The sequence below is a fragment of the Crocuta crocuta genome, unplaced genomic scaffold, assembly GCF_008692635.1.
Source record: "Crocuta crocuta isolate KB4526 unplaced genomic scaffold, BGI_CrCroc_1.0 scaffold138, whole genome shotgun sequence".
NCBI lineage: Eukaryota > Metazoa > Chordata > Mammalia > Carnivora > Hyaenidae > Crocuta > Crocuta crocuta.
In genome coordinates, this window is record NW_027532585.1 from 8,659,329 (window position 1) to 8,686,833 (window position 27,505).

Here is a 27,505-nt window from a genome sequence, read left to right on the forward strand (position 1 = left end):
ATGTCTCCATCTGACCTGTTTCACTCAGTCATGTGCCTGCTTTGCTGCTGTAGAATCTGAGTTTGTGACTCCTCACTTCTACATCCTTCCTTCCCCATCACCTTATAAACTTCTTTAAGGATGAGGCCATTTCTCGTTCCTCTTAGTCTAAAGCAGGTGCTCAGAAAATGTTTGTTCATGGGAGCCATTGAAAATACAGTCACCTTCTAAAAATTTACAGCAACAGAAATACAGACTTTTAGAAAAAAACATGAGCTTTGTAAGTAATTGTACAGATGAGCAAAGGAGGGTGCAGGGATTCAGGGTGGGGATCAGCCAGGTCATGCTGCTAATTACCAACAGAGCTGTGACTGTGACCCAAGCCTCCTGAGTCCTAGGTCACTGATCTTTGTGGCAATACATGTATGTATGTATGTATGTATGTATGTATTTAATTTAAAGTGTCTAGTTAAAAATGCATTACAATGTGGGTGATAAGGAACTCTAATATTTTAGTACACTTTTAAACTGTCAGTGCCCCTGGGTGATGTACGGAGTTGTTGATTTATTATATTGTACACCTGAAATTTTATAACACTGTATGTGAACTATCCTGGAATTAAAAAATGTAAAAACAAGGACAAAATAAACTAATATATCAGTGCCCAAGAAAGGCCTTTACAATAACTTGGGCAAGAGTGGGATAGGATACAGTCTGCATATTTCTCAAACATCATTCCCCTTGAAGAACCACAGCACTCTACAGAGAAATATGCTGCGAGGTCATGGTCTTGACTGAAATAACTTCCTGTTCTTTACAAATTATACAGACAGCGAAAAAGTTTTATAATTACCCAAATCTTTTAGCTTTAGTATTTTGTTGTATATTCAGTATATTTTTGTTCTTTGACAAAGTTAAGGGGTCAATTCTCATACAGAATTGTAAAATGTCCATCCCACTGACCCCTGATTCTCCCTTCTCTATTCACATTGGCAAGTGAATTTGTTATTCTTAACAAATGAATCTGGGAGGTGGAAAATTTAATACAGTTAAATTGTTCATTCTTGCTCTGAAAAGCAGGAAATTGGGAGATGACATTCAAACCTGTCTCTCCCCACCACCCTGTCCCCACACACCCACACCCTCACAAGTGTACATTCATGGAATAAAACATATTTACTTGGCTTCAGACCTATGTTCAGAGCATAATAGGAGAATACTTCACTCACTGTTCTGGAATGATCTGAATCAGAGGCAGATAAAATGACAGAAACTCAATAGTCATATGTGAATAAATGATACTAGAATTTTTGGCCTTGCCATTCCTTTTCTTGATATACATATTTTTTTCTGGACTTAATTCCATTCTTCATACGAATCGAAGCTAGAAGGGAAAAATGGCCTAAAGGATGGAATCACTTCCCTCCTTTTGATTTGGAAATGTCAATATGTAAACAGAGGAGTAACAGACACACATAGCTTGTGATCCTCAGCATTAAAAACTAAACATTCCTTAAATCACATCAATTTGAAATATGAACTGACTTCTCTCACTTCCTTTAAAGTTTCCAAGGTTCATTCATGTTGTAACAGTTATCACTCCCTTTTACGGCTGAATAATACTCCACTGTATAGAAAAACCACATTTTGTCAATCCATTCAACCATCTGGATATTTTGGTTGTTTCTACCTTTCGGCTATTGGCAATAGTGCTGCTATGAACACGTGTGTCCAAGTTTTTCTATAGAACTCTGTTCTAGGTACATGTCTAGGAGAGGAATTGCTAGACTATGAGAATTCTGTGCTTGACCTTTTGGGAACCCACAGAACTGTTTTCCACAGTTCACATTCACACCAGCAATGCATGAGGGCTCCAATTTCTCCTGGGCCACACTTAACCTATTTTCCATTTTTAAAACTTATAGCCTCACTAGTAGGTGTGAAGTAGTATCTCATTGTGGTTTTGACCTGTACTTCCCTAATAACAATGATGTTTAACATCTTTTCATGTGCCTGTTGGCCATTTGTGAATCTTCCTTTGAGAAATGTCTACTCAGGTCCTTTGTCCATTTTTAAGTTGGCTTGTCTTAGTGTTCTGGAAGCCGTAAGAGTGTTTTGCATATTCTGGATACTAGACCCTTCTCAGATATGTGATGTGTAAATATATTCTCTCATTGTGTAGGCTGTCTTTTCACTCTGCTGATAGTATCTTTATATTCATAAGTTTTAAACTTGGATGAAGTGCAATTTTTCTGTTTGTTGTTGTTGTTGTTGCTTGTGCTTTTGGTCATATCTAAGACTCCATTGCCAAATCCAGCCCTCAAAGATTTATCTGTACGTTTTCTTCTTAGAGTTTCATAGCTTTGGTTCTCCCACTTAGGTCTTTGATCCATTTTGATTTAATTTTTGTTTCTGGTACAAGGGAGGAGCCTGCAGAACTATTTTTGATTCACACTAAATATTCAGAATTCATCTGGAAAAAGTTACCTTCTTCTTATATACCCTAAATATTTTTATAAAATTGAATTTATACCCTAACTAATGTTATATTTTATACAATATTTTTTCATATCTTGACCCTTCTGAGCATGCTGAAAGCAGACATAGGTTAATATAGGAGGAGGAAGCATGGATATATTGGCTAAATGGAAAAAGCACGTTATTGAATCTGAAGTAGCACAGGACAATGGGTACAGGCAGCGATTAGGCCTTGAACATGAATGTGGCTGAATTTTAGTATTAAGAAACACAAAGTATTGACCTAAAATCCTTGATCAACCTTCAAGAAATATCAGGCAGGAAATCGTGTTGGAAATTTACGGGGCAGAGACTGAGAAAGTGAGAAGACTAACATTAAAAGTGGCTTAGAAATTAAAGAAATGATTAAAGTTTAGAAAAAATTTCAGAGGGGTAAAATGAGTTCCTTTAATTTACAACAAAATGTCATTTCTGCTACCCACATGTCTAGTCCTGAGAGCAAAGGCAATATACACCACACGGGCTGCCAATCTTTGATACCAAACACTTGGAAGATATTATTAATCAATCACATTGCCCCTGAATGTGCCTTGGAACTACCCCTCTCTTTGCAACGCTCCAGGCAATCAGCTCCAATTGATCAGAGTGGACACAGGGGATAAGACCTATTTGCTATCCTGGATCTATATAGCATTGGGGTCTTTCTTCAATTGAAACAGAGAATACCCACTTTTCAGCTTTCAGCTAGTACTCTCTTTCTTGAATTTTCTCCCATTTCTTTCTTTCTAAAGCCTGAGGGTGATGACTGAAATGCAAAGGGGATAGTCAATGGCAATCTGGTAGCGTGCTTCTGTTTCTGGTCTAGACACATTTATGGAACTTTTAATAAACAGAGTTGTGTAGACCTCATTCTAGGCTGATTAAATTAGACTCCCTGGAAATGGGATCCAGACATGTATATTCCTAAAAATTCCTGGAAGTCGCGTGAGACTCTTTCTCAAGGACTGGTAGCTTTTATTCCTCAACATTCTCTAGTATTACATATCTGGCTCTGGTACAAATCTTTACCATTTCAACTCTGGGTCTTTGGTACTCATAAGATTTATTTAAGAAATTATGAAACAAGGAATATTTCTCTACTGTTTTAATGAAGCTGATTTCAAGAATAGGGTTCATCACATTTCTTAGTTTGTGTTAAAAACCACCCCCACACTTCCTTCCCTTTCTGATTAAAAAATATTTTTCTTTGACAGTACAGGAAATAACTAATTTTGTACTATGGAACAATATATGCTATGTAATCCAACATATTTTCTTCTTTGGCCTGAATGCTAGGAAGCTCTGGGTGAGTTGAAACCTTAATTGTAGGGCATTGCGCTAGGATTTCTTCACAGAGCAAACCTCTCCTCCACCCTCGGCCCCCACCTAAATCTTCCCTTTAATTCCTGGCTTCTGTTTTCTGTCCTTGGTTAATTTTTTCTGCTCTTAATATGCTTGCCTGATCTCTTATTATAAGACATTTCTTTTTATGAAAGTAGATGGGGCATAGGTTAATCAACAAAAGTAAGCCATATTGTTAAAACAAATTCCTGGGTCCCACACTAACAGTTTCTGATTTAGAAGGTTTGAGGTGGGGCCCAACAAGTTGCCTTTCCAACAAATCCTCAGATGACACTGATGTTGCCAGTTCCCTGGGACTAGACTATGAGAACAACTATTCTAGAGTAGATATCTGTAAGAGCCTTTCAGCCAATGGAGCCCATGGTCTGTTTTTGTAAATAAAGTTTAATTGAAACACACACAAACACAAAGAAGTAATCCAGAGCAATCTACAGAGGATTCTAAAATCTAATGGGGAGAATACAGACTGTATCATAAAGTAGCCAAAAAGACAGAGATGTTTAATTCCTGAATAACTCCAAAGCAGAAGGGCCTTGAATTTTAGACACTGACCTTTAGAGAGGTAGAAATTAATGAAACTCAAGACAAGGTAATCAGTGAGCAAAAAAAAGATGGGTGATTTTATGGAATATTCTAGTAGAGTTTTAAGGTGATATGGCTTCAGTATTATTTCTCAACTTGAGATGTATAGCTGATAAAAGATCCAAACTGAGCTTAAATTATTGTCTTCCTAAAAAAATGTATATAAAAGATACATGAGGGAGCTAAAGATTTCCTAATATTTATGCTATCCTTCTGACATTAAAGAAAAGGCTAAATAAATATGGATTTTGATAATCTAGCTCCTCAGATGGCAACTGCTGGTCAATGTCAGGTGAAGAACAGTAGAGAATTATTCAATTTGGAAAATGAAATATCAGTTTGACCTTAGAAGGATAGTATATTAAAAAAAGATACTTTACTATTGTCTTTCTTAGCAAATGCTATGGCATTGGGAGTTTCTAAAACAGAATAAAACAAAGCCACTGTTGTTTCTAAATACAATAGAGAATTTATTAGGCTTCATCGGCAAGGCTGTATATTGAACTTATTAGCATAATTCTAAGTAGAGTTTTTAATTATATCTCAATAGGCTCTGTTAGGGAACCACTAAAATTGAGTACTTTACCAAACTTCCGTGTAAGAGTATTAAAGGGTTGAGATAGGACTTTTTTGACGGAAAAAAGGCATGTAGGCTTGAACACTTGGTGATGGAAAATGACTTCATTCATTCAATATATACCCAACAAAAGTTTATTGCTTACAGGCTGTGTGTAAAATACTGCAATGAATGTTTCCCTCCAGGGCAAGTTTTTTTATTTTGGGCTACTATTTATTGACTGCTTCACTGTATGCCAGGCCCTGTGCTAAGCACCTGACAGATACTGCATTAAATCTTCACAACCAGCAGATAAAACAGATTTTTATTAACCCCTTCTCAAGACAAGGAATCTGAGGCTCAGAGAGGTTAAGTCATTTGCTATGGGGGGCCAGTATTCAAAACCCACCCAGCATTACTTGGTAAGAATGAACCCTTTTGAAACTAGACTTAGAAAAAAACAAAACAAAACAAAATTAAACCAAAACAACAACAACAACAACAACAAAAAACACCACCCTATGTCTGATTGACCTCCAAGTAGATGGTTGTGGCCACCGGCACACATGCACTTTCACCAGCCCATTAAAGGCCAACATCACAGGAATTCTGGCTTAAACAAAACGTAGCAACACTTTGGACAAACACAGAACAAAAATGGAAGCTAGACATTTTATGACTTCCTGAATGTCATAAATCAATTACAAGGATGAGAATATCAGGAAAAATAATTTAAAAAAATGACTCAACCCAAATGAAAGAAAAGCAAGATGGGTTTTCTAAGGCCCAAGAAACACACAGATTATGGTCCTTTTCCCAGCTGGCTTCTTTTTCCAACTCTTTCTTTTACCCTCAATTTCAGAGTTTCCAATACCTCACCAACACTGTGTGCATTTTGTTCTTTGTGAGACAGGCAGTGAATGCACGCTCACTGAGGCAATCGGGACTGCCCACTTAGAGGCCATTCATTTCCGAGGACTGAATTCTCTCGCTGGTCTGTTTTCACCACTTGTCTATCCACACTTGTGAATATCTTCCTGGCATTATTCACGAAGGTGGTAGGCTTTGATTTCAGGGGGATTGTCTACACTGAAATGCACACATTGTTCTAAGTAAGCATCAGCTCAACCACACTCCCGTGCCCCTTACATATTGGCTCCGATTCACAGAGTTGGTGGGATTTTTTTGCACCCGAAACAAAGAAACACCCACCACTACAGAGTTCTCAACATTCTACTACACACCACTGTAAATATCCGACAAGGAGTCATCACAATTTCTAAATGGTCAGAAATCAGGGTTCTAAGGAGGTTTCAGGAAATATACCAAGTAATAGTCCTGTTGCTAAAAACTTTCCTTTTTTTTTTCTTTCATAGTTTATTGTCAGTTGGTTTCCATATAACACCCAGTGCTCATCCCAACAGGTGCCCTCCTCCATGCCCATCACCCTAAAACTTTCCTTTGATGAAGCAGGAATGGAGAAAGCAGACCTTCCCAACTCCCTTTTTCAACCTTTTCTTTCTTGGAGGAAGCATGTTTTAGAAACGGGAAGTCCAAAGCCCATTTATTTTTTTCCTTGATATAAGTCTGCTGTCAAACTACTATTATTATTTTAATATGGACAGCTATTTCATAAAAAAAAGAAACAGATTATTAACTATTAGAGTGGTTACTCCATTAAGAGGATGCCAATATCTTTTCTACCCAATTTAGACATTGAGATACTTCAAACTACTTTGTCATGATTATAATCTTATCTAAAAGCCATCTAATAGGCCATGTAAGCACAAAAGAATTCTGAAGTCAAGGCTGCTCCTCTATGTTGACCTTCTAGAGCTAAGGAGGACATCATCCCAAATATAGCTGAGCACAACAGACTGCTGGCCTTGAATGTTGCTTCAGCCACAAAGTGGCACTTAAAAACAAATTATATTTAATATAAAGAGAAGACATATGGGTTAGAAAGTCAAGCTTAGCAGAAACACAAGAAAATATCTTCTATATATTTAATGTAAGCCAAACTTCAGGAAAGGGTTAATTTTGGAAATCTTCACTGGGCAGACATATTTAATGTGAAGGCTTTTTCTTTTGTAGCCATATTTGAAATCACAGAGACAATACTTGAAGAGGATCATAAGAACACATCTAAAATCTCTTCTAGGAGAGAGTGTGTGTTATATCTCTGTATTCCCCCACTGTGTATAGTATGCTGCAGAGCCCATAGTAGGCACTAAATAAATATTATACATGATGTCATGTAATAAGCCACCTTCAAATTACTGGTATCAGTCCAGTTTTGAGGACCAAAACACCTTGAGGACCCAGATGATGCCAAAATATAATTTTTTTTCCCCCACACAAACAGGAAGCTCAGGAAACTGGTGAACAGCTCAGTAACCTAAAAAATGGCTGTGCAGAGCACTCTTTGAATACGAATTAGCAGTGGGGAATGGCAGCATATTTATGAGGTCTCTTGCCGGGTCCTTTCCTCCTGTGAATGCTGTATAATTCATTGCGCGCGCCCTGACCCCAGTGCGCTCCTGTTCTGACAAATCATACTTGATTAAGACAAATCTTTATTAGTTAGCTAGTCAACTTCCCCATTTATCACTGGCAAATCCCATTCTCCTCTTCAAGTGCAGGAAAAGTGACGGAAGCCTTAAACACACACACACACACACACACACACACACACACACACACACACCCAAACACCTAAATACAAATAAAATTATTTGTTATACAGCAAGTAAAACCAGAAGTCTGAAGGTCTTAGTAGATGATTAAACAAACTATTTAATAGGTATATGTTATACCCACTGACAAACTCAAATCCACTATACATTTCGCTCAGGCTGAGGAATTGTTAATTAGGGATTTTTATCTTCTACTAACTCTTGTTTGAAAGCAAATGCCATATTAAAAAAATGTATTACAAAGTTAGAGGCTCAGAATCCTGAAAAAAATAAAAAGGGAAAAAAGGACTGCTGAGTAGAGAGAATGCTTAAGGCTCCTACCAAAAGAATAACAATAACAAATCTTTGAAAAAGTGAGACAGAATAAGGCAGAATGAATTCAAAATTATTCTTGATTCTTCAGTACTATAGGAAAATGCATCTCTTTTTGAACTGTCTGCAATGTTTTTCATGAACTTCAATGTTGGTTTTACCCTAAAGAGGATTTAAGGTGTTTACAGTGGATGATACTCATTTTAGAATCTGGTGCACTGAATTCTGGTGCCAGACTGTTCTCAGAAACCCACGATGAAGCCAGCAGTTACAAAGAAGCATGCCATGTCCCAGGACTGCCACTGAATATAATAAATAGCACCTTCTGACAAGTTTCAAAAATTCTCTAGTTTCACAGAGGTAGGAGTCGGCATAAACCATTAACTTTCTTCCCTTGGTGAGAGCAAGATGGAATGAGGATGAATATGGTTTAGGCTGATTTTCATTTCTCATATTTTTCCTCTAAAACCCTGATTCTGATGAAGGTGGAGAATCTTTTCACTTTCTCCTAAGAAGCTACGGGTCCATCTAGATATGTAATTTCCACAGAGATGAGCTCATCGTTCCCTTTAAAAACAATGTAGAGACAATGTGTATGTGATATAGGAATTATTTTACAAAAAGTTTCTAGACGAAATCTTAAACATTCTGCATTAATGATAAATGAATCTGTATGTAACTTTTGCGGAAAACCCATTTTTACTCTCGACAACTTTAATGAAATGTCAGTTACCATTATATAGTACACATATTGTACTTTACCTCACCGATGCCCTTAAGTGTTGAATGGAAAGTAACATTCAAAAAATCTTTTGTATGTTGGGGCTGCCTTATATTTGCCCAATTCTCCCACTTAGACATTTAGAAATGTGGCTATATCTTGAGAAATGAGGTCAGAGCTTGGTATGAGAGACTTCAAAAGAACACCTAGTACAGTGGGAAAGATTGTGTGTTGATGATTTTATAAGCAGACGGGCTCTGATTGTATCTATGGATTCAGAAGGGATCACACCTCGACATTCCCTCCCCACTCTACAGGTCCTTCATCACAATCTCAAAGCACTGAAAAATATTCCAAAAGTGAAAATTGCCATGGTCACATTGGAGAATCTTGATTTCGTTTGAGTGGGCCGGAGAGTTAGGTAAGTAGTTTACAATATGCCCGTGGAGGTAAAGGAAAAGTCTGCATCACTTTCATTTGTCCATGGATCTGCTGTCCATTTTTTCCTAGAAATCTTAAGCCATTTGCCCATGGAGACAAATTTGATATCAGAGGTAGGATGAGAATTTGGTTCAGTAAACATTATTGAGAGCCAATTACGTGGCAGGCACTGTGAAGATGTAAAGAAGAATAAAGCACACCCCCAACAAGCAGCAGCTCATGCTTCTGCGCGGTAGAATATGAGATTCACCACCGCTAGAGCAAAGTGTAAGACATCGTACAGGTGCGGAACAGAGGAATGTGCCAAAGGTGTTAGGTCAGTTCATTTATTTGTTCATCGTCTTTGCAGGTCTCCAAGAATCCACATTTCATGACTTCCACCCTAGGCCTCCCCCCAGCCCCCATCATCATCTGCCTCACAATCATGTGAATATCTTTGGGTATAATTTAAAAACTTAGAGTAACTCATACTCTACTCAGATTTCTTTCCAGATCTTAGAGGACAAAGGTCAGGAGCTGTGAAGACAATGATACACACACACACACACACACACACACACACATATGTGTGTGTGTATATATATATGTGTGTGTGTGTGTGTGTGTTTTTTCCACTGTAGCTTCAGATTCAGAATGGACTTAATACTTGCCAGACACTAACTGCAAACAACAAACATTGAAAACAAGAGTTTGGGTAGTTGGCTGATGTACAAGAAAGGTTTTATCTCTAGCAGTATTTGCAGGCAAAGATGTTGAAACGCATCTGGTCCAGCTACTCCTACTTACAGACACATAACTATCACTCAGTGACACATAAATCAAAGTAAATGATGAAAAGATAATATTTTCTCCCACCAAGAAGCAATACATTGCTACTTGGTATAGTTTCATTTCTACATAATGCCTGGCACATAATAGATGCTTAGTATTATGGACGGATGGATAAACAAATGACCGTGGGAAGGCCAAGAGAAACAAAGTAGGAGTGAAAAGAAAAGTAAAAAGGGAAGAACAGTGAAAGTTAGAAAGGCTAAAAGGATAAAGGTGGTAGGGACTTATTCAGAGAGCTAGACACTGATCAGTAGAATTCTAGAGTCCACAGAGATTTAAAAGTTATTTATTCCACTTGGGGGTTGGATTAGATCACCTGGAGAAAAGCAATTTTTCTAATGCCTTCTCAGGCAGAGCTTGGATTAAAATCCAGACTTTTCAATGCTTCATTTCATAGCCTACGTAACACATAATACACAAGCAGAAAGTTCAAGATCCTGTAATCAGTGTGGACTCTTTCTTATTAGAGTCAATGAATGGCCCTGGGGCATGGGTCCTTAAAATAGCCCTATCACTCCTGCAATTGTGGGTGAAATGCTAGGGAGGCAGATTTCCACCAAGGAGAATCCCACACAGCACTGGTCTAATTCATCATTTTAGTGATGGATGCTATCTGAAACCAGTCAGAAATACCAAATATACCCATTTTTATCCTATAACAAGATACTGGGTCAAGATGGGTGGCAGAGGGGAGAGGAAATGTGCTTTTTCCTTATACTTCACTCATTCAGCTTTTATTTAATTTTGAGAAAATAATTCAAGTAGGTTACATACTCAGCTATTGTGAACTGATTACTCATTCATCTACCAAATATTTACTTTGTGCTTACTATGCACTCACCAGGCATAAGAATAAAAACCCAACATGCCATCAGATGATCACAGTGGGCTATTAGGTGAACAATGGTTCTTTGAAAGTAAAAGTTAAGAACACTGAATATTATAAAATCCTCTTACAAAACAAACAACAACAAAAATCCTCGGTGGAACAGTTTGAGATTATTACTCATCTACACATTTTAATGAGATAGTCTCATATGATGAGTGCTTTCAACTTGCAAACACGTTCCTAGAAAGCAAAATAAATATCAAGTCATCAGTATTGTTTTGTTGCTATGTCTAACTACTCCTGAAATCAAACTAGTCCTCACCATAGCATAATTTTGCTATTGTGTTTAAGGTTGGTAAGTCAGTATCATCAGATATTCTAATGCAAACACTCAACAGAGAAACCCAATTCTGCTGCAAATTTTCAGAATGTGTTAAAATTGATGTCAATGTCTCAGTAATTTCGCAGTTTAAAAAACAGTTAGAAATGTAATGACTACACTACACTTGATTAAAGCATTTACAGCTCTAATCAAAAACTGACAGCAAGATCAAAGATGTTAACTTAAATCTCTCTTCTAATTATGTTTAAAATGCCACACCTCAGGCCTGTCTCTCCTCTTCTTTTTCAAACCAAATTCTGCTTAAGAAAGATCTAACACTTCTTAACAGTTCATTATCCAATAAAACTATTCAAAGCTTAAAAGCAATCTACACAATTAGTCAGGACCTCAGGGAGTCCACCGGTAGTCTTTATTACAGGACTTCATATTAAAACACCTTAATTATATTTGTCAAATGGATTTCATTAAAACCCATCGTCACGTTAATTTTCATATTTTGACAGTGCTGGCATAGGCATTATTACCACCTGCCAGGCTAGGAACTACAACAAAATTGTCAAATTCCTTCAAATCCTAAGCAGTTTCTTTTGTACCTGACTGATAGTTTTCCCTGTGTGGGGAATCTATCACAATTAGGAGAATTAAAATACTCCTACTTAAATTTGACTCTGAATATATATGTTTCTTGCAGGTGCAGAGAAAACAAACTACAGCCGTGCCGGGTTGCCAGGTGCACTTTGCAGAGAGGGTGATGCACATACTTTGCAGTGTATCTGAATAGCAAAGCCCAGACATCAAACAGAATGCACTATGATTCAATCACATCAAAACCATCAGGACTTGAAAGCTAGGACATTTTTTTTTTTTTACCTCCTATTCATTATGCTGCCATATTTCATAAAATATACGGTGTTTCTGGCCATTCACTTGAGATTCAATTGTATTTTCATTTGCCACTGCGATTTAGACTATTGAAATAGCAAACGGAAAAAATACATACATCCCTTTCTTTCCAGCTATGCAACGCTCAATGTCAACAGAGATGCAATGTTTATAGCACTGCCCTAATTTAGTTAGTTATGCAACTTTAGGGAAATGAGGATGTGTGTGCCAATAAACAGAGCACTTTTGTCTATTTTTCTCTTGATTTTCTAAGTCTTTGGTAGCATATGCGATACAGAAAGAATTCCTCAATGATACTCCCTTTAGATTGTGCACACAAAATTCTATTTTTCAAGTGTCTAAGATAGAACAGGAATAGTAAAAAAGGATAGACTTTTTTTTTTTTTTAACCTAACAGACTCATAAGATATAACAAAGGAGAGAGGTTTCTGGCCTATGTCTAACACACTTCAGGGCTTTGTACAATGGTCTCAGGAGTAATAATCACCTTGCTTTACGAATACTTTAAATCATAGTAAATGATCTCGGACTATTTTCAGTAAAGCTGGAGTTTTAAAGATTTACTTAGAAAATCACAAGATATTTTAAAAAGTATAAATGATCATTGACTTACACGTCTCATAATGTAATATAACAGAAACAGAAAACATGCACAGAAAATTATGTACAGGGGAAATACATTTAAATACAGTTCCAATGTCATCACTACCTAGAAGCCTTTCATGATCAACCTCGCTGGCAATGCTTCTCCCACTTTTGGACTCAGATCAGTTTACTATCTGTACTGCTATTATGGCACGTATCCCAAGGCTTGGGATTTTGCTCTCTCTGTGCACAGAGCCTAGCAGTGTGCCTGATATTGTGAGCACTGCACACCCACCACGGAATGATTGACCACGTTCCTATCCATCTACCCTCCCAGACTGTAAGGAACACCCCCACGGCAGGGAAAACCTTAATATCATTTCTTCCCCCTCCCATACAATTCCTCATAAGTGGTAGTCATTTGGCATCTGTATCTATGCTTAGATAGATCTTTAAATCTATCTGTATACACAGAAATACAGAAATATATAGATATAACAATATGTTTAGGAGTATATATATATGAGCCAGTAAACTAAATTCAATTGAAATCTATTTAAAAAATTCCAAAACTCTTATACTAAAGAACATAAGGATCACCGACTCCTTTTAACTTTTTATTAGCTGCCACTATAATCTTGAACCGTGAATCCTTCACATTTGTCTTACTTTCCATTGTTGCCGCTTCAGCAACTGTGCCTGGGATGGTCCGGCAGATGGAGCCTGGTGAGGTAGACGGGTCAGAGGAACAATCTGGCCACTGTGTGGTGGGGATCAGAGTTCTCTTCCAGAGAGCAGAGAGCTCCTCAGCTGCTCGAAAGCATATTCCATTGCAACAAGTCAATAATTTATTTGAAGCCATTATTATTAATAATCACAGAACACATGGATTTTTCTCATTAGGAAAAAAACTGGAACAATCTACTATTTTAGAAATGTTCCTAGAGGGACACTTCAAAAATGAGGCCAGATGTGGTCTACATTCTGGAATATTTGAAGTTTATTTGATATAAATAGAGGGCTACGGAAACCCTGCTGACACAAAAGTCACAAGGCACATGTAAGTTTATAAATACTGCATTTATTACATTTTAAATGCGATGCATGTTCACTTGGTGCTCCAAGAGTGATTTTGGTCATTTAAAAACTTCTCTGTCTTAACACTGTGCTATCAATTTCTGCTCAGTGGAACCCTGGCCTTGGTCATTCACAAAGGCTAACATGGTTCCCATCTCTTTGTTGTCGGTCTGTGTTCAAAGGGGTACACGTGCAGGAGTTGGCTTTTAGACCGAAAACTCTATAGGGTTTATACAAGGGATCAACACAGGGATGTGTCAAACGTGGACAGCACCGAAAATACAGCCTGAAGTTTGGGTAATCTAGGGCTCCGGCTGAACAGGGATCATTTGGAATGGGGGAGGGGCATTCGTAAGGCACAGGGTTCCTAAAAGCAATGGGTAGAGAAGATCATTTAAGGGAGAGCTCCTGCAAGTGCAGCTTTGATCTGGAGGCTGCGGCCCCCGCCATTGCTCTCTGGAATTTCTGCCTGGAAGCATGTCCGCACTCTCAAGTGTGGGCTGGGTCACGTCCCCTCTTGAGCCCGCGCAATCATGCACATCACCACCTGATCGTTTGCTATGGCCCCTGCGAGCTCTTTCCAGCTCCCCAGTTTCGGGGCTTATGAGCCCTGGTGAGAGTCCTCAACCTTTCCAAATCAGGCAAAATAAGGAAAGTGGCTCTTGTGGCTTTTCTCTTGCAAACAGCATGCAAGGCGTGTTTGAGGGCTGGGGTAGCAGGGCGGTGATGTGGGACACACGGGATCACGGGAGCCTGCAGGAGGACTGCAAGGAGGGTTGCAAAGGCTTTCGAACAGCATGATCAGAGAGAGAGCCTGAAGTGCCCAACTGACAGCTCTACAAGCCTGCTCAGATATTGCTTTTTCCAACAGGAGAAAAATCCGTGGCTTTTACTGTTTTTCCCCCCTCCTTTTAGAATGATTACCTTGAAAAAAAAAAAGCTATTGCTTTTTCTGTAATAGTCAGAAGACAACAAAGCAGTATTTACTATTCTTTTGAAGTTATACAAAAACAGCCAATGAGAACATGCCTGATTGTCCACTGTCGGCTAGAAACTGAGACTTGCGCCTTCATACTGAGTAATTTGGATGCTAAGCCACAGCATTCATCAACATCTTCGTGGAGCCCAGATAATGAGTGACACCAAGATCTGTTTCTGGATTGAGCCCTGTATTCTGCATTCAGACTACCCTCAGGGCTACTACTCTCTTATACACAAGAGAATACTGATTCTCTTTAAATAAAACAATGACTGACTAATTCAATCATTGCCAAAAGATGGGCCAATATTAAAATGCTTTAGCTACATTTTTCTTTTGGGACTCAACACCGTAGCCCTTAACATAGTACACTAACAAAGGCAAACAAATCACTTATGAAGTAGAACAACTCGATCTACTTAAATATTGATCTATAAAAGCTTGTGTGTGTGTGTGTGTGTGTGTGTGTGTGTTTTCTTAGAGTGTTGAGATTCCCCCCTACCTATTTCTAGGCTCCACAAGTCCTGATCCACAAAGGAGCTGGTCTATGGGCACCCCACCAGAGGTGGTGGTGGGGTACGGGGCGGGGGCGTGGGGGCAAGCTATGGGCAAAATACGGTTTTGGTCAGGTTCAAAGACTGACTGCTACAATTCCAGGGAACTGGGGAAGTTTCTGTTTATTTTCTTTTTCAAACTCTCAAGTTTCATTTCTAAAACAGTAGGGTTTTATGCTTCATAGGTAGATAATATTCTAACAGCATTTGTAGATATTGCTATTTAGAGACATACTAATATGACATTTTTAGCATCTCTGCAGCGTGTTTGCAAAATAAACACAAAATAAATCATTTTTAAAGTGATACAGTCTTCAGTGAGCATTTAAAAATAAAAATTATTTAAGAGATATTCTCATAGTCTATGAATTTAATTCTTTGGGTAAAGAAAAATAATTTCATCTTTTTATTTTAACTCCAAATGGCCCTTTGATTATTACTCTTCAAAGTACCCAGCTGAAGGTGGCAGGCAATGATTATTCCTAATTTCCTGGTGAAGAAAAGCTGCACAAAGGAGTTAAATTACTTTTCCATTGTCATAAGTGAGGAACGAAATCATGAAATGATACTTTGTCTCCTGGTCTATGTTTTAGTCTTCAAAGCAGAAAGCTAGCACAAACCATATTGGGAATATGTGCAGTTTCTAGAAATTTGTTAGGTTTTAGCCTAAGGCGGAGGGTTGAGGAGGATTTCAAGTAAATCTTCCTTTTAACAGCAAAAACAAAGAATTAGACTAACCGGACCTTTGTTTTTTTCTTTACAAAAATTCCTCTATTCTGTATATACTTAGTTCTTCAATGTCAGTAAGTTTCTTAAATTCTAACATAAATTCAGAGGTAAACAGAATTGCTGCCAGGATTTCAGAGTGTTTTCGGGCTGTTTTAGGGCTCTTAAGTCAAAAATGTCACAGAATGTCAGCTCTTGAACACTTCAGTGAATGAGGTAGTTCTTTGCATATGCATATTTATTGAATTTCATCAGCGAGTCAGCCCTGTAACTTCTAGGTATGAGGAGACCAAAATGACGATGTTCATATGAGGAGGGAAATACAACTGTGTTCAAAGACCTACTCATTTTGAAATTTTTAAAACATCACTTTTATAGAATAACTATCCAATTAGTAATTGTCTATGTGATTCATCAAAAGAATAAACATCAGAAAATCAAAGTCTGTAAGTCCAAAAGCTCAGTACTTAAATAATCTTTTGCTTTTTATAATCATGTCAACTTTGATTATGCATTTTTAATTGTCAATGAAATTTGGTAATAGAAAGGGAAAGCCTTAATTGAAATGCTTGTAAAATCCTCTTACTTGGAGAGTTTGTGTGAGTTGATTAATTAAGAGACATTCACAGTTTTCATATTGATTGCCTTTGTGTTTCTGAACTTCCTGTCTGCTGCTCACGTGCAGAGTGAAAGTAAGAAATCCTGGATGGAAGGAGATGTAGGATTTTTTGAGATAGGTTTCCACGTCGATAAACTGACTGGTTCCTCTCCTCCCCTTTTTTGGGAAGTATTTCTCTGTTACCCCATTTTGTGGACAGAAACAGCCCTTTAAATGCTGATACTTTTGCCTCAGTGTCATAATTTCACCAACTATTTTTTAGGAGATAAGATCTAGTATAGTTTTTATTTGTTGTATTAAGCTTGAAAAACAGAACTAGAAAACAAACAAACAAACAAGCTTGTTTTGCTGGGACCGATACAAATGACAACGTTAGTACTCTATCCTTGATCGCTGTAGCAGAAAATATTAAAGAAATTGGTATTTGCTGCCTATATTTGGGTGCTGAAGTGCATTGGTGCTGTAATTTTCCAATGATCCTGAGAAAGGAAAAGGTTTAAAATACAGGGAGCTCAATCTACTTACCAATAAAGTTAAATATTTCCCTATCCATTAGAGTACCAATGAAAAGTGTTTTATGGAATTTTACATAACAGGTTACATTTCAAGATAATAAAAATAAAATTGATCTTTTTTGATTAGTCTTTCCTCCTCCCATGAAATATTTAAGAGGGCATTGTGAGATAAAATAACTCAATATTTAGGGTGTTGCCACAAGGTAAAAGAAATTTTTAGGATGCCATTGTAAGATAAACTTCAAAATTTTCTAGTTTGTTTGTTTAGGAATTTTCCCCCTATAGCAAGACAAGATACTTCTCTCTTCTTTTGAACATTTCAGCATATTTGTCCAGCATTATTTTTTCATTCTCTTTTATCCCCGGGGCTCTCAATGTTTAAATAGCTCCCTCCCATGTAAAGCTTTGCACTGATATCGATCAGCCTAGGCTGGAAGTTACTATGAGGCATTTTCAATAATCAGCCCAGCTGTTCAGAGAGCTTCTTGAATATAACCCTTAGGTAAACAGCATAATACACTGAGAACTCTCGGCCAGCAACCAGCCCTTCTTGGCAAAGATTGCTATTAATGCTTCACTAAACAAAGAACTTAATTCTGATTTTAACAATGGAGGCTAAAGGGTAATTCAAACAAATCCCATCTTTGATTCACATATGTAGAAACTATGAGGGGTCCCCCCTGCCCACATGCTTGCATATCTGATTAATTTGAATGCACGTGTGCCAAGTAAAAACCATCTGCAGAACCAAAAAGCAATTGCATGCAAGGCAATTTTTTAGTATTAACCATTTTACTCTTTAATCCTCACATGCAGATTTAAGTTCCTTCTTTTAGATCTTTTAGGGCAATTACATTATCTACCTTTATGTAATGTACAACAAAGAAACAAAGGCACAATTATTTATACTTTTACCTTACTTTTTAATTTCCTCTTTCTTATGGGTTAGATGCTAAAGAAAAAGAGACTTTTACATAGCACTCCTGACTGTGATCTCCTGCTGACATGCAACAAGGGAACCTTAAAAGAAGCACCGAAAAAAAATGGACGCTGTATATATAAAGTATAAGGTAAAAATAGCACGAGGTAGCCATGCAGTGAAACCTATAATGTTCACACCCTTCAGTGGGTGAAGAATAAACATCATAAAAGTAAACAGTATTCCAAAATAGATGGCACCTATAAAGTCTTGTGAGTCCCCAAAGTGTTTTGTTTTTAGAAAAAGAAAACAAAACCAAATGAAGTAAGGTATAAAAAGTATAAACAATTCCTAATGTTGCAATTGGAACCATTCAAAAAGACTTTCAGTTCATCACTGAAGTCAAATTAAACATACCTGTTTGGTTAAGGATATTCTGAGATGCGGTTGCCACAGAGGGCTCTAGGTTCTGGAAGAAGAGACTAGTCTTCTGATAAACAAGAGATTTGAAATGTTCCTCTGGTTTATGACCCACCCCGCATAGCATATCCATGATAGTAAATCAGAATGACCTTGGTTTTTGTTGGTTTGTTTTGTTATGGTTGCTTGTTTTCCCTTTTTTGGGGGGAGAGGAGAGTTATTCTCTTGCATTTAATTTATACCAACGGTGCCCTGTGGTAATAGGCCAAAGAACAGAAGACACAGTCTCTGCCTTTCAAATCTATTTGAAAAGATGGGACTCTGCCCCCACCTCCACACACTGTTTAATGGCAGAAAAAAAATTAACCCCCAATTACAACAGGTACAAGTAACAGTATCAAGGAACATTAATTGCAATTGTGTATCCCTATACGAAGTCCTGATATTGGGAAAAAAAAAAAATCAGGGGCGCGTGGGTGGCTCAGTAGATTAGGCATCCGACTTGGGCTCAGGTCATCATCTTGTGGTTTGTGAGTTTGAGCCCCCCATTGGACTCTGTGCTGACAGCTCAGAGCCTGTGGCCTCCTTCAGATTCTGCATCTCCCCCTCTCTCTGCCCCTCCCATGCTCATGCTCTGTCTCTATCTCTCAATAATAAATAAAAATCTTTAAAAAAAAAAAACATCAAATAATGAGTTGGTTAGCTCAAAACTCCTGGTCTACACAACGCTACTACACAAATTTCTCTAATTAAGGAGGTGTGGCCTGGACTTTGACCGCGATTCATCCACACGTGAGTCTGTGCAGCCTGCCTATTGGGGGCAAAGCACTTCTATTGGATGTTTCCTCTTGCAGGTACCCAGAAGTGTTGACAGTTCAAACGTTCTTACCTTGTGCGTCTTCCCCACATTCTCCAAAAAATCTCCTTGGAGATCCTCATTCACTTCCATGGCTTTAAAAATATTACTTCTGTTTTTATGCTTAATCTGTTTCTTAACCTCTTCCAAGTTTTATTCCCTATTTCCTATTACACACTGGATATTTCACCCTGGCTGTCTCACTAACTCCTTACATTCGACAGGCATAGAACAAAAATCCTATCTTCTTACTGTGCCCCTTGCAATCAGTCAAGGGCAGTCAAATCCAGGGGGTCTCCCAGGCCTGACACATATCAATTCATTTGTAATCTTCCTTTTATTTTGCTTCCCATGTTGAACCAGGCGTCAGGTCTTTTTAAATCTTTCTTGGACAGATCTCTCATATTTGTTTCTTCTTTTTCATTGCTGCCACTGTAACCTCTCACACAGACTCATGTCTCCTTCCTGACTTGTCCTCGTCTCCAATCAGCAATACATCTTGATTGCTTAATCTCCCTAAATCACCAGACTCATCGTGCTCAGAACTCTTTAAATGCTTACGAAGCAGAATCCAAGGCTTAAGCTAGCATTCAGAATGTTTCAGAATGGAGGCCTAACTACTTTTAGGCTTTCCTTCTCATTCTCTCCGGCAGACAGTCAAGGCGCTGGTCCTAGGTTTTCAACCTTGGCACTTATTGACATTTAGGGCTCAATAATTCTTCACTTGATCTTAGCCAAAATCCCGAGAGGCACTGGGCTGGAAAATTCTTTGCTGGAGGGGAAGGTCTGTCCCATGTACTGTAAGATGTTTAGCAGCATTCCTGGTCTCTACTGACTAGATGCCAGTAGCAGCCCCTCTCTCCCGGTTGTGATAACCAACAACATCTCCAGACATTGCCAAATGTCCCCTGGGGGTGGGGGTGGGGTAAAATCAGCCCTGGTTGAGAACCATTGCTCTAGTCAGATTGAACCTGGGCACTCCAAGCCTTTATCCATGTGATTCCCTGTCTGACACGCCTCTAACAAACTATTCCTTACAATCCCACTCGTTCTTGGTTCACCTAAGACACTACATCTCTCTCTCTTTTTTTTAATTCTCAAGTCAGCTAACATCCCAACAAGTGCCCTCCTTGATGCCCATTACCCATTTTCTCCACCCCCATCAACCCTCAGTTTGTTCTCTGTATTGAAGAATCTCTTATGGTCGGTCTCCCTCTCTGGTGTTTATTTTCTTTTTTCTTCTCCTTCCCCTATGATCATCTGTTAAGTTTCTTAAATTCTACATATGAGTGAAATCATATGATATCTGTCTTTCTCGGACTTATTACACTTAGCTTAATGCCTTCCAGTTCCATCCACGTTGTTGCAAATGGCAAGATTTCATTCTTTTTCATAGCCTAGTAGTATTCCATTATGTATATATACCACATCTTCTTAATCCATTCATCAGTTGATGGACATTTGGGCTCTTTCCATACTTTGGCTACTGTTGATAGCGCTGCTATAAACATTGGGGTGCACGTGCCCTTTCAAATCAGCACTCCTGTATCCTTTGGATAAATCCTACTAGTGCGATTGCTAGGTTGCAGGGTAATTCTATTTTTGATATTTTGAGGAACCTCCACACTGTTTTCCAGAGGAGTTGCACCAGTTTGCATTCCCACCAACAGTGCAAGAGGGTTCCCCTTTCTCCACATCCTCGCAAACATCTGTTGTTTCCTGAGTTAATTTTAGCCACTCTGACAGGTGTGAGGTGTTACATCAGTGTGGTTTTGATTTGTATTTCCCTGATGATGACCAATGTTGAGCATCTTTTCATGTGTCTGTTGGCCATCTGGATGTCTTCTTTGGAAAAGTGTCTATTCATGTCTTCTGCCCGTTTCTTCACTGGATTGTTTGTTTTTGGATGTTGAGCTTGTTAAATTCTTTACAGATTTTAGATACTAACCCTTTATTTGATGTGTCATTTGCAAATATATTCTCCCATTCTGTCAGTTGCCTTTTAGTTTTGTTCATTGTTTCCTTTGATGTACAGAAGGTTTTTATCTTGATGAGGTCCCATTAGTTCATTTTTGCTTCTATTTCCCTTGCCTTCAGAGACCTGTCAAGTAAGAAGTTGCTGTGGCCAAGGCCAAAGGGGATGCTGCCTGTTTTCTCTTGTAGGATTTTGATGCTTTCCTGTCTCAAATTTTGGTCTTTCATCCATTCTGAATTTATTTTTGTGTATGGTATAAGAAAGTGGTCCAGTTTCATTCTTTGGCATGTTGTTCTAAAACATCACATCTGATATGAATTCTTGTGCATTTGTCTCTGCCAAAAGAGATCTCTCTCTTCTCAAGCTCCTAAGGACTCTGTGTCACCTTACCAGGATTCATATGCCTACATTATCCTCTCTACCAGGGTGAAAGGTTCCTGAAAGCAGGATCTGGGGTATCTTTTATTCCCCCAAAATGATCAGCACAGTGTCTGGCTCATATTATGAATGAAGGCACCTCCAGCTTCAGCTCCCTAAGCCTTGTAACTATAAGATAACGGCAAGGCAGTAACAACTCTGGCAAATGCCCTTAAGAGAGTCATAGCCCTGGCTTCTTTGAGGTTCCTCTGCTTGCCTAGCTCAAAAGGCAAGAAAGACACAGAGCAAATCTTAACCACTCCCTTTAGAATCCACCCTTCAGGGAAATAAGCAAGTAGATTGTAGGGGAAGCAATGGGCCTGGATGGTCAGTGGATGACAAACTTAATGGAAAACAGACAAGCCAGAGTAAGAAGGCTTAAATGCCTTTTAGAACATTATTATATAATAATATAATTATTATATATATTTAAATATATATATATTTAAATATATATATATATTTATATATNTACCATAAAGAAGGTGGAAGACTGAGAGTCAGAAAAGCTAATTACGCGGCAGGTTTTTAAACAGCCTAATAAGAGAAGTTGAGTGACTGAGACAAATACTTTGGCAAACTACCTGGTCACAGGGACATAAATCTGAAAAAGCAGCAGATTCTCCAGATGGGTCAGAACTGATCCCATTTTGTGTTTAAAAGAGAGAAAATATGAAGTTTGTGCATTGAGGAGTGTGTGTGTGCGCGCACACACATGTGTATAGTAATCGGAAGGGAAGGGTATGCTATTGATAAACTCTGGAGAAAGAAATCATCTGTATTGGGAAGAGACTTAAAGGTTGAGGCACAATCCAAAGCAAGAATAAAACAGCTCAGCACAGTGCGGTCAGCCCCGTACGAGAGGGTGCCTTCAGGGTAACACACACTGCTGCTAGAAACACCAACCAGAAAATGGACAATCAGGTTCTCAAAAGAGAAGAGTCGTCCAGAGGGTCTCTGTAGGACCAGCCTCGTTCCTTAGCCTTGAACCAATGTGCTCTCGCCACAGGCAAGGAAAACGTTGCACTCCTGCACAAAGTCGATTCCAAATACAGAAGCCTCCGAAGCGTATTTCTTATGGAATAAAGACCGAGTGAAAAAAGCAAGAGTGCAACACAAATGTTAAAGTAGTCAGTCTTGCAAAAATAATTGCAAGTAAAAGGGCAGACGTCCCCATGACTCTGGAGAAAGGTGTCTGGATACACCACTAACAATGGAAGCCTAAAAAGAGACATTCTTTTCTAATTTTGTTTGGCTGTGGTCTTTTTTTCGCCCTTGCTGTTGCTAACTGGTGGTATACTCTAGGGTGGATCTGGCTGACCTTTGGGCTTTTATTTTGGCTTAGAACCATCTGGATAGTGCTAATCAAATACATTAACTGATTGAACTACTAGCTGCACCCTCTTATGCCCATGAAATCACAGAACAATTAGGAGGCCCAGGAGCAGGGATAAAATGGGAAAGGCAGGTACTTAAATTTGGTGAAAGAGACAGGGGAACTCTCTCACGGACGCATTTACAATTCCAACGTTCTCCAAATGGGGAAAAATAACTTTCAGGGGCAATGTCCTTTTCCTCACGACTGTGTTCCCCCAGTTTCTTCTCGGACTTCCTTTCCAGCTGCTCAGGTATTCTGTGGTGTTATCCCAACCCGGTCTCTGCCTGTCATCTCCTTACAGTGTGTGAAGACTGACTGTCCTTTCTTAGCGGGTAGTGTGGGGTCCTGTTTCACAGTCACGTGCTGACACGGGGTAAACAGGAAGTATGGGAACTACTTTTCCAAAAAGTCTGAAAAAGGACAGCAGCCCTCACTCGTAAAATGGAGAATTCAGGGGCGGCTGGGTGGCTCAGCTGATTAAGTATCTGACTCTTAATTTCAGAACAGGTTATGATCTCACAGTTTGTGAGATCAAGCCTCGCATTGGGCTTTCTGCTGCCAATGCAGAGCCTGCTTGGGATTCTCTCTCCCTCTCTCTCTGCCTGTCCCTGCTTGTGCTCTCTGTCTTGACATAAATAAATAAACATTAAAAAAAAAAACTTTAAAAAAATGGAGAATTCAGAGGTTTCCTCCTAGGCTTCTGGTGAGAATTTACTTCTAGGGCTTGGCTCAGTGCCTGGCACACAAGGAGTGCTCAATAAATGCTAGCTAACATTATTTGTAGTGTTATTATGTAAGTCCTTATAATTCTCTGTGACCTACTATGTGCTCTGGATGATGCTGAAGACCTAGGAAAAGCAGCTTTCATTCCCATCAAACCTCCTTTTTATTACAAACATTTTTTCAATGCTTCTTTATCATCTTGAAATGAAATTCAGGGCTAATATAATCTATGGACACATACAATTTAAAATCAATATAATGCCCTTGCTGTAAAATAAAGAAAATATACAGAAGTAAGATGTATTTCTACACGGTAACGTGCAGGCACTGCTATACTAGCAGACACAGCATATGCTTGTACTCCTATGTAAAGTTAACATAGGTCTGACAGCTACGCATACATGCAAACCAATACACGCACATTCCAGTGAGGACTGAAATACTGCAGCTAGCATTACCGTGAACATCACATTGCCAAGCTTCCCGTCTGCTCCTTGTTCCCCAGCCCTCTGTGCTTTGGAGGGACTATATATTAGTTCTGGCCATGGGGCTACAGATGTGTCTCATTTTTTGGGCAGAAGCACCAAGGAGTTAGTGTGCAAGCCCGTTCTACCCCTGCCTAAGTTGGCTGGGGACAACCCTCATGGTGGAGTCAGTCGTGCACCCCTGATTAACCATGAGCACAGCCTGTTGCCAATACTTGATGGGCTTTTAGCATAAACAGAAAATAAACTTTGTTGCGTTAAGGCACCAGGATTCCTAGGCTAATGTGTTTCTGCAGCACATTACTCTGTATCCCTCAATCGTGAACAACTCTTTTAAAATATACCCTGATTTGGGGCACTTGGGTGGCTCAGTTGGTTGAACGTCTGACTTTAGGTCAGGTCATGATCTCGTGGTTTGTGAGTTCAAGCCCCACACTGAGCTCATGGCTGTCAGTGCAGAGTCCAGTTTGGATTGTCTGTGCCCCTCTCTCTGCCACTCCTCTGCTTGCGCTCTCTCAAAAATAAAATAAACATTAAATATATATACGTACATATATATACCGATTTTACACAGTTGTGCACCTGGAAATTTAGTGTATGCTAAAACCATGCAAAAAATATTTTGTGATTATATGGAAAACTAGGTTCAGATCATTATAAACAGCATTTTCACCTACATAAATGACCAGCAGGATATTTGAGAGTTTGTGTAGAGCTTGGACCTATCTGTGCTGAGAAAGAACATCCACTGAACTGAAGAACATTTATTACCCTTGCCTCTCATCACTGGGATAACCAAAATGAACCTGCCCAGGCTATAAAACTTCCCCTGGAGGAAGAATACCTCTGTGCCAATAACTGAGAGACAAGATCAACATGGATTCGACTTAGCTCAGCAGTGCTTTGTGGGGTTTCACCAGTGTGTGGTTCATAGATTAGAGAATCTTAGCATATTGGATGGTGTTCCACAAAATGTTAAAAAAAAAAAAAAAAGGTTCTCTGGTCACAGTTTGGGAAATTCAGGGCTGAGGAGTATCAAGCAAGTTTGAGAATGTTTAAGGCATGGAGCACTGCGGATGACCATCTGGGAGACACAGCACGCGCTGTTCCCCATGCTTCCGGGAGCGGGGTGGTCTTTTATTTCAAACTTTCCGCGGAACTCAGGTTCTATAGGAAACACAATCTCCATTTCACGGATGACCGTCCCAAGGTACAGTGCAAGGGAGAGGTTTGTGCCAGGTTTTCAGTGAGTTAGTGGCAGTGATAGACCTAGAACCTCCCTTAAAAATCAATATTCTCAATTGTAAGTAGGAATTAAGTGAGATACATGCTCCCATGTGGAAGAACTCAAGAACATTACGCTAAGTGGAAGAGGCCAGACACAAACGGTCACATATTATATGATTCCATTTACATGAACAGATAAATTGAGAGAGACAGGAAGAAGAACGTTGGCTGCCAGGAGCTGATAGAGTATGGGAAGGGGAAGAAGTACTTGATGGATATGGGGTTTCCTTTTGGGGTGATGAAAATATTTTGGAACTAGATAAAGGGAGTGGTTGCCTAACACTGAATGTATTAAATGCCATGGATTTCTGCACTTTGAAATGGTTAATTTTATGTTATGTGACTTTCATTAAGAGTGAATAAATAGACAAGGTTAAAAAAATAATATTCTTTTCTCTATTCTGTGCTCTTATCAATTTGAGTTGTCCAATACACTAGAAAGTCACATAGCGGTATGATCTTTTCCATATGCTTTCTCGTATTGTTGGTACAAATATTATTTTATTACTTTTCATTTTCTGGTTATTGTGTAAGGAAGTGGATGCAATAAACCTACAGTGATTAGAATTTTATGGGGATTGGTTATAGTCTGAAAAAGACAGTTCAGCTACTCTGAACAGGGTAGAGTGGTTTTCTATCCATTAGCTACTATGAGCTAGGGTCTGTGTTCTGCGGAATGGAAATACCAGGGAACTGGAGTCAGATGAACAGGGACTTAAATCCTGACTCCATTACTTCATAGCTATTCAGTTACAGCAACTTATTCAAATTCTCTGACCTCCAATTTCCTCATGTGTTATGGAGAAATACAACACAACACAGTCACTGGGTCAGTTAACTGTGATGATGTAGGTAAAATGTCTAGAACGGAACCTGAATACATAAAATGAAATCAACCCAAGTTCCAGTATCTCCAAGTATGCTATTTTCCTGGAGAGCACACCAGCGGGGCCTCAGCTTTCCTTCAGAGGGTCAGAGAGCTGCCTCAATCCATGCTAGGGACTTTCCTTCTGAAGTTGAGGACATATTCGGCTCCAGGAAAGAATTTCAGAGTGAAGATTTTCTTTGTTCTCTGACTCCATGGGATGCTCTGTTGTACTGTGCAGATCAGAAAGTGGGAGTATTGGGCAGAATATATTATGCATATGCATGTGTTTATAAAATAACAAGTATCTCTAGAAGGGAACCCCTACATAATCAAGTCTGTCAGAAGAAAGACTCTCTGGAACCTTCATCTTTTGATCAATTGGGAACTAAGTGGGCATTTTAAGAAAAAACAAACACCTGTAGGCACAATTAATGTGTTTCTTTAATACATGATGATTCCTTTCACCTCTATTCAGTTTTAATATATAAATTGGTACTTTAGAAAAAAAATATTGACAAAGTCATCTTTATTTTAAAATAATGCAGTAGCCACACAATAGTGCGCTGTACTACACGGAAGGACTAGCGAATTGCATAGGGCAGGTTGGGGAGATTTGGTTCATATGAGGACAGAGCATGGTGAAGGCCAGTAGATTTATCTGCATCTGAATCACCAAATTGGTACCATCATCTCATTTTAAGACAAATAAGCAAAATTAACCAACTCCAGTCACTGGAACCCAGCAAGCTTAATTCAGTGCTGCTAAAGCCACTCAGGAAAGGTGAGGAGCAGACTAAAGCATTTTCATTACTAAACTGCTGTTACAGAACCTCATTCCCAAATAGCAATTCCTGCGTTTAATAAACATTCCCTCCCAAATCACAGAGTGAGTTACACTGGTCCATTACGGGCTATGTGGAAGCCCGAGGACAAGCAGCCCTCTCCTGAGGGAAGCCTAACTGGACAGAAGGTGAGTTAGCACCCATTTTTCCAAGATTCTGTTTCTTCTTAATTCCAAGATCGGGGAAAACGCAAATAAGATTGTAGTG

General features: G+C 38.9%; 1 protein-coding gene across 5 annotated transcripts in view; it reads right to left on the reverse strand.

Annotated features, from left to right (window-relative positions):
* The window catches only part of VTI1A (vesicle transport through interaction with t-SNAREs 1A), a 344,893-nt gene that overhangs the window by 150,829 nt on the left and 166,559 nt on the right, over nucleotides 1-27,505 (reverse strand). The window lies entirely within an intron of this gene.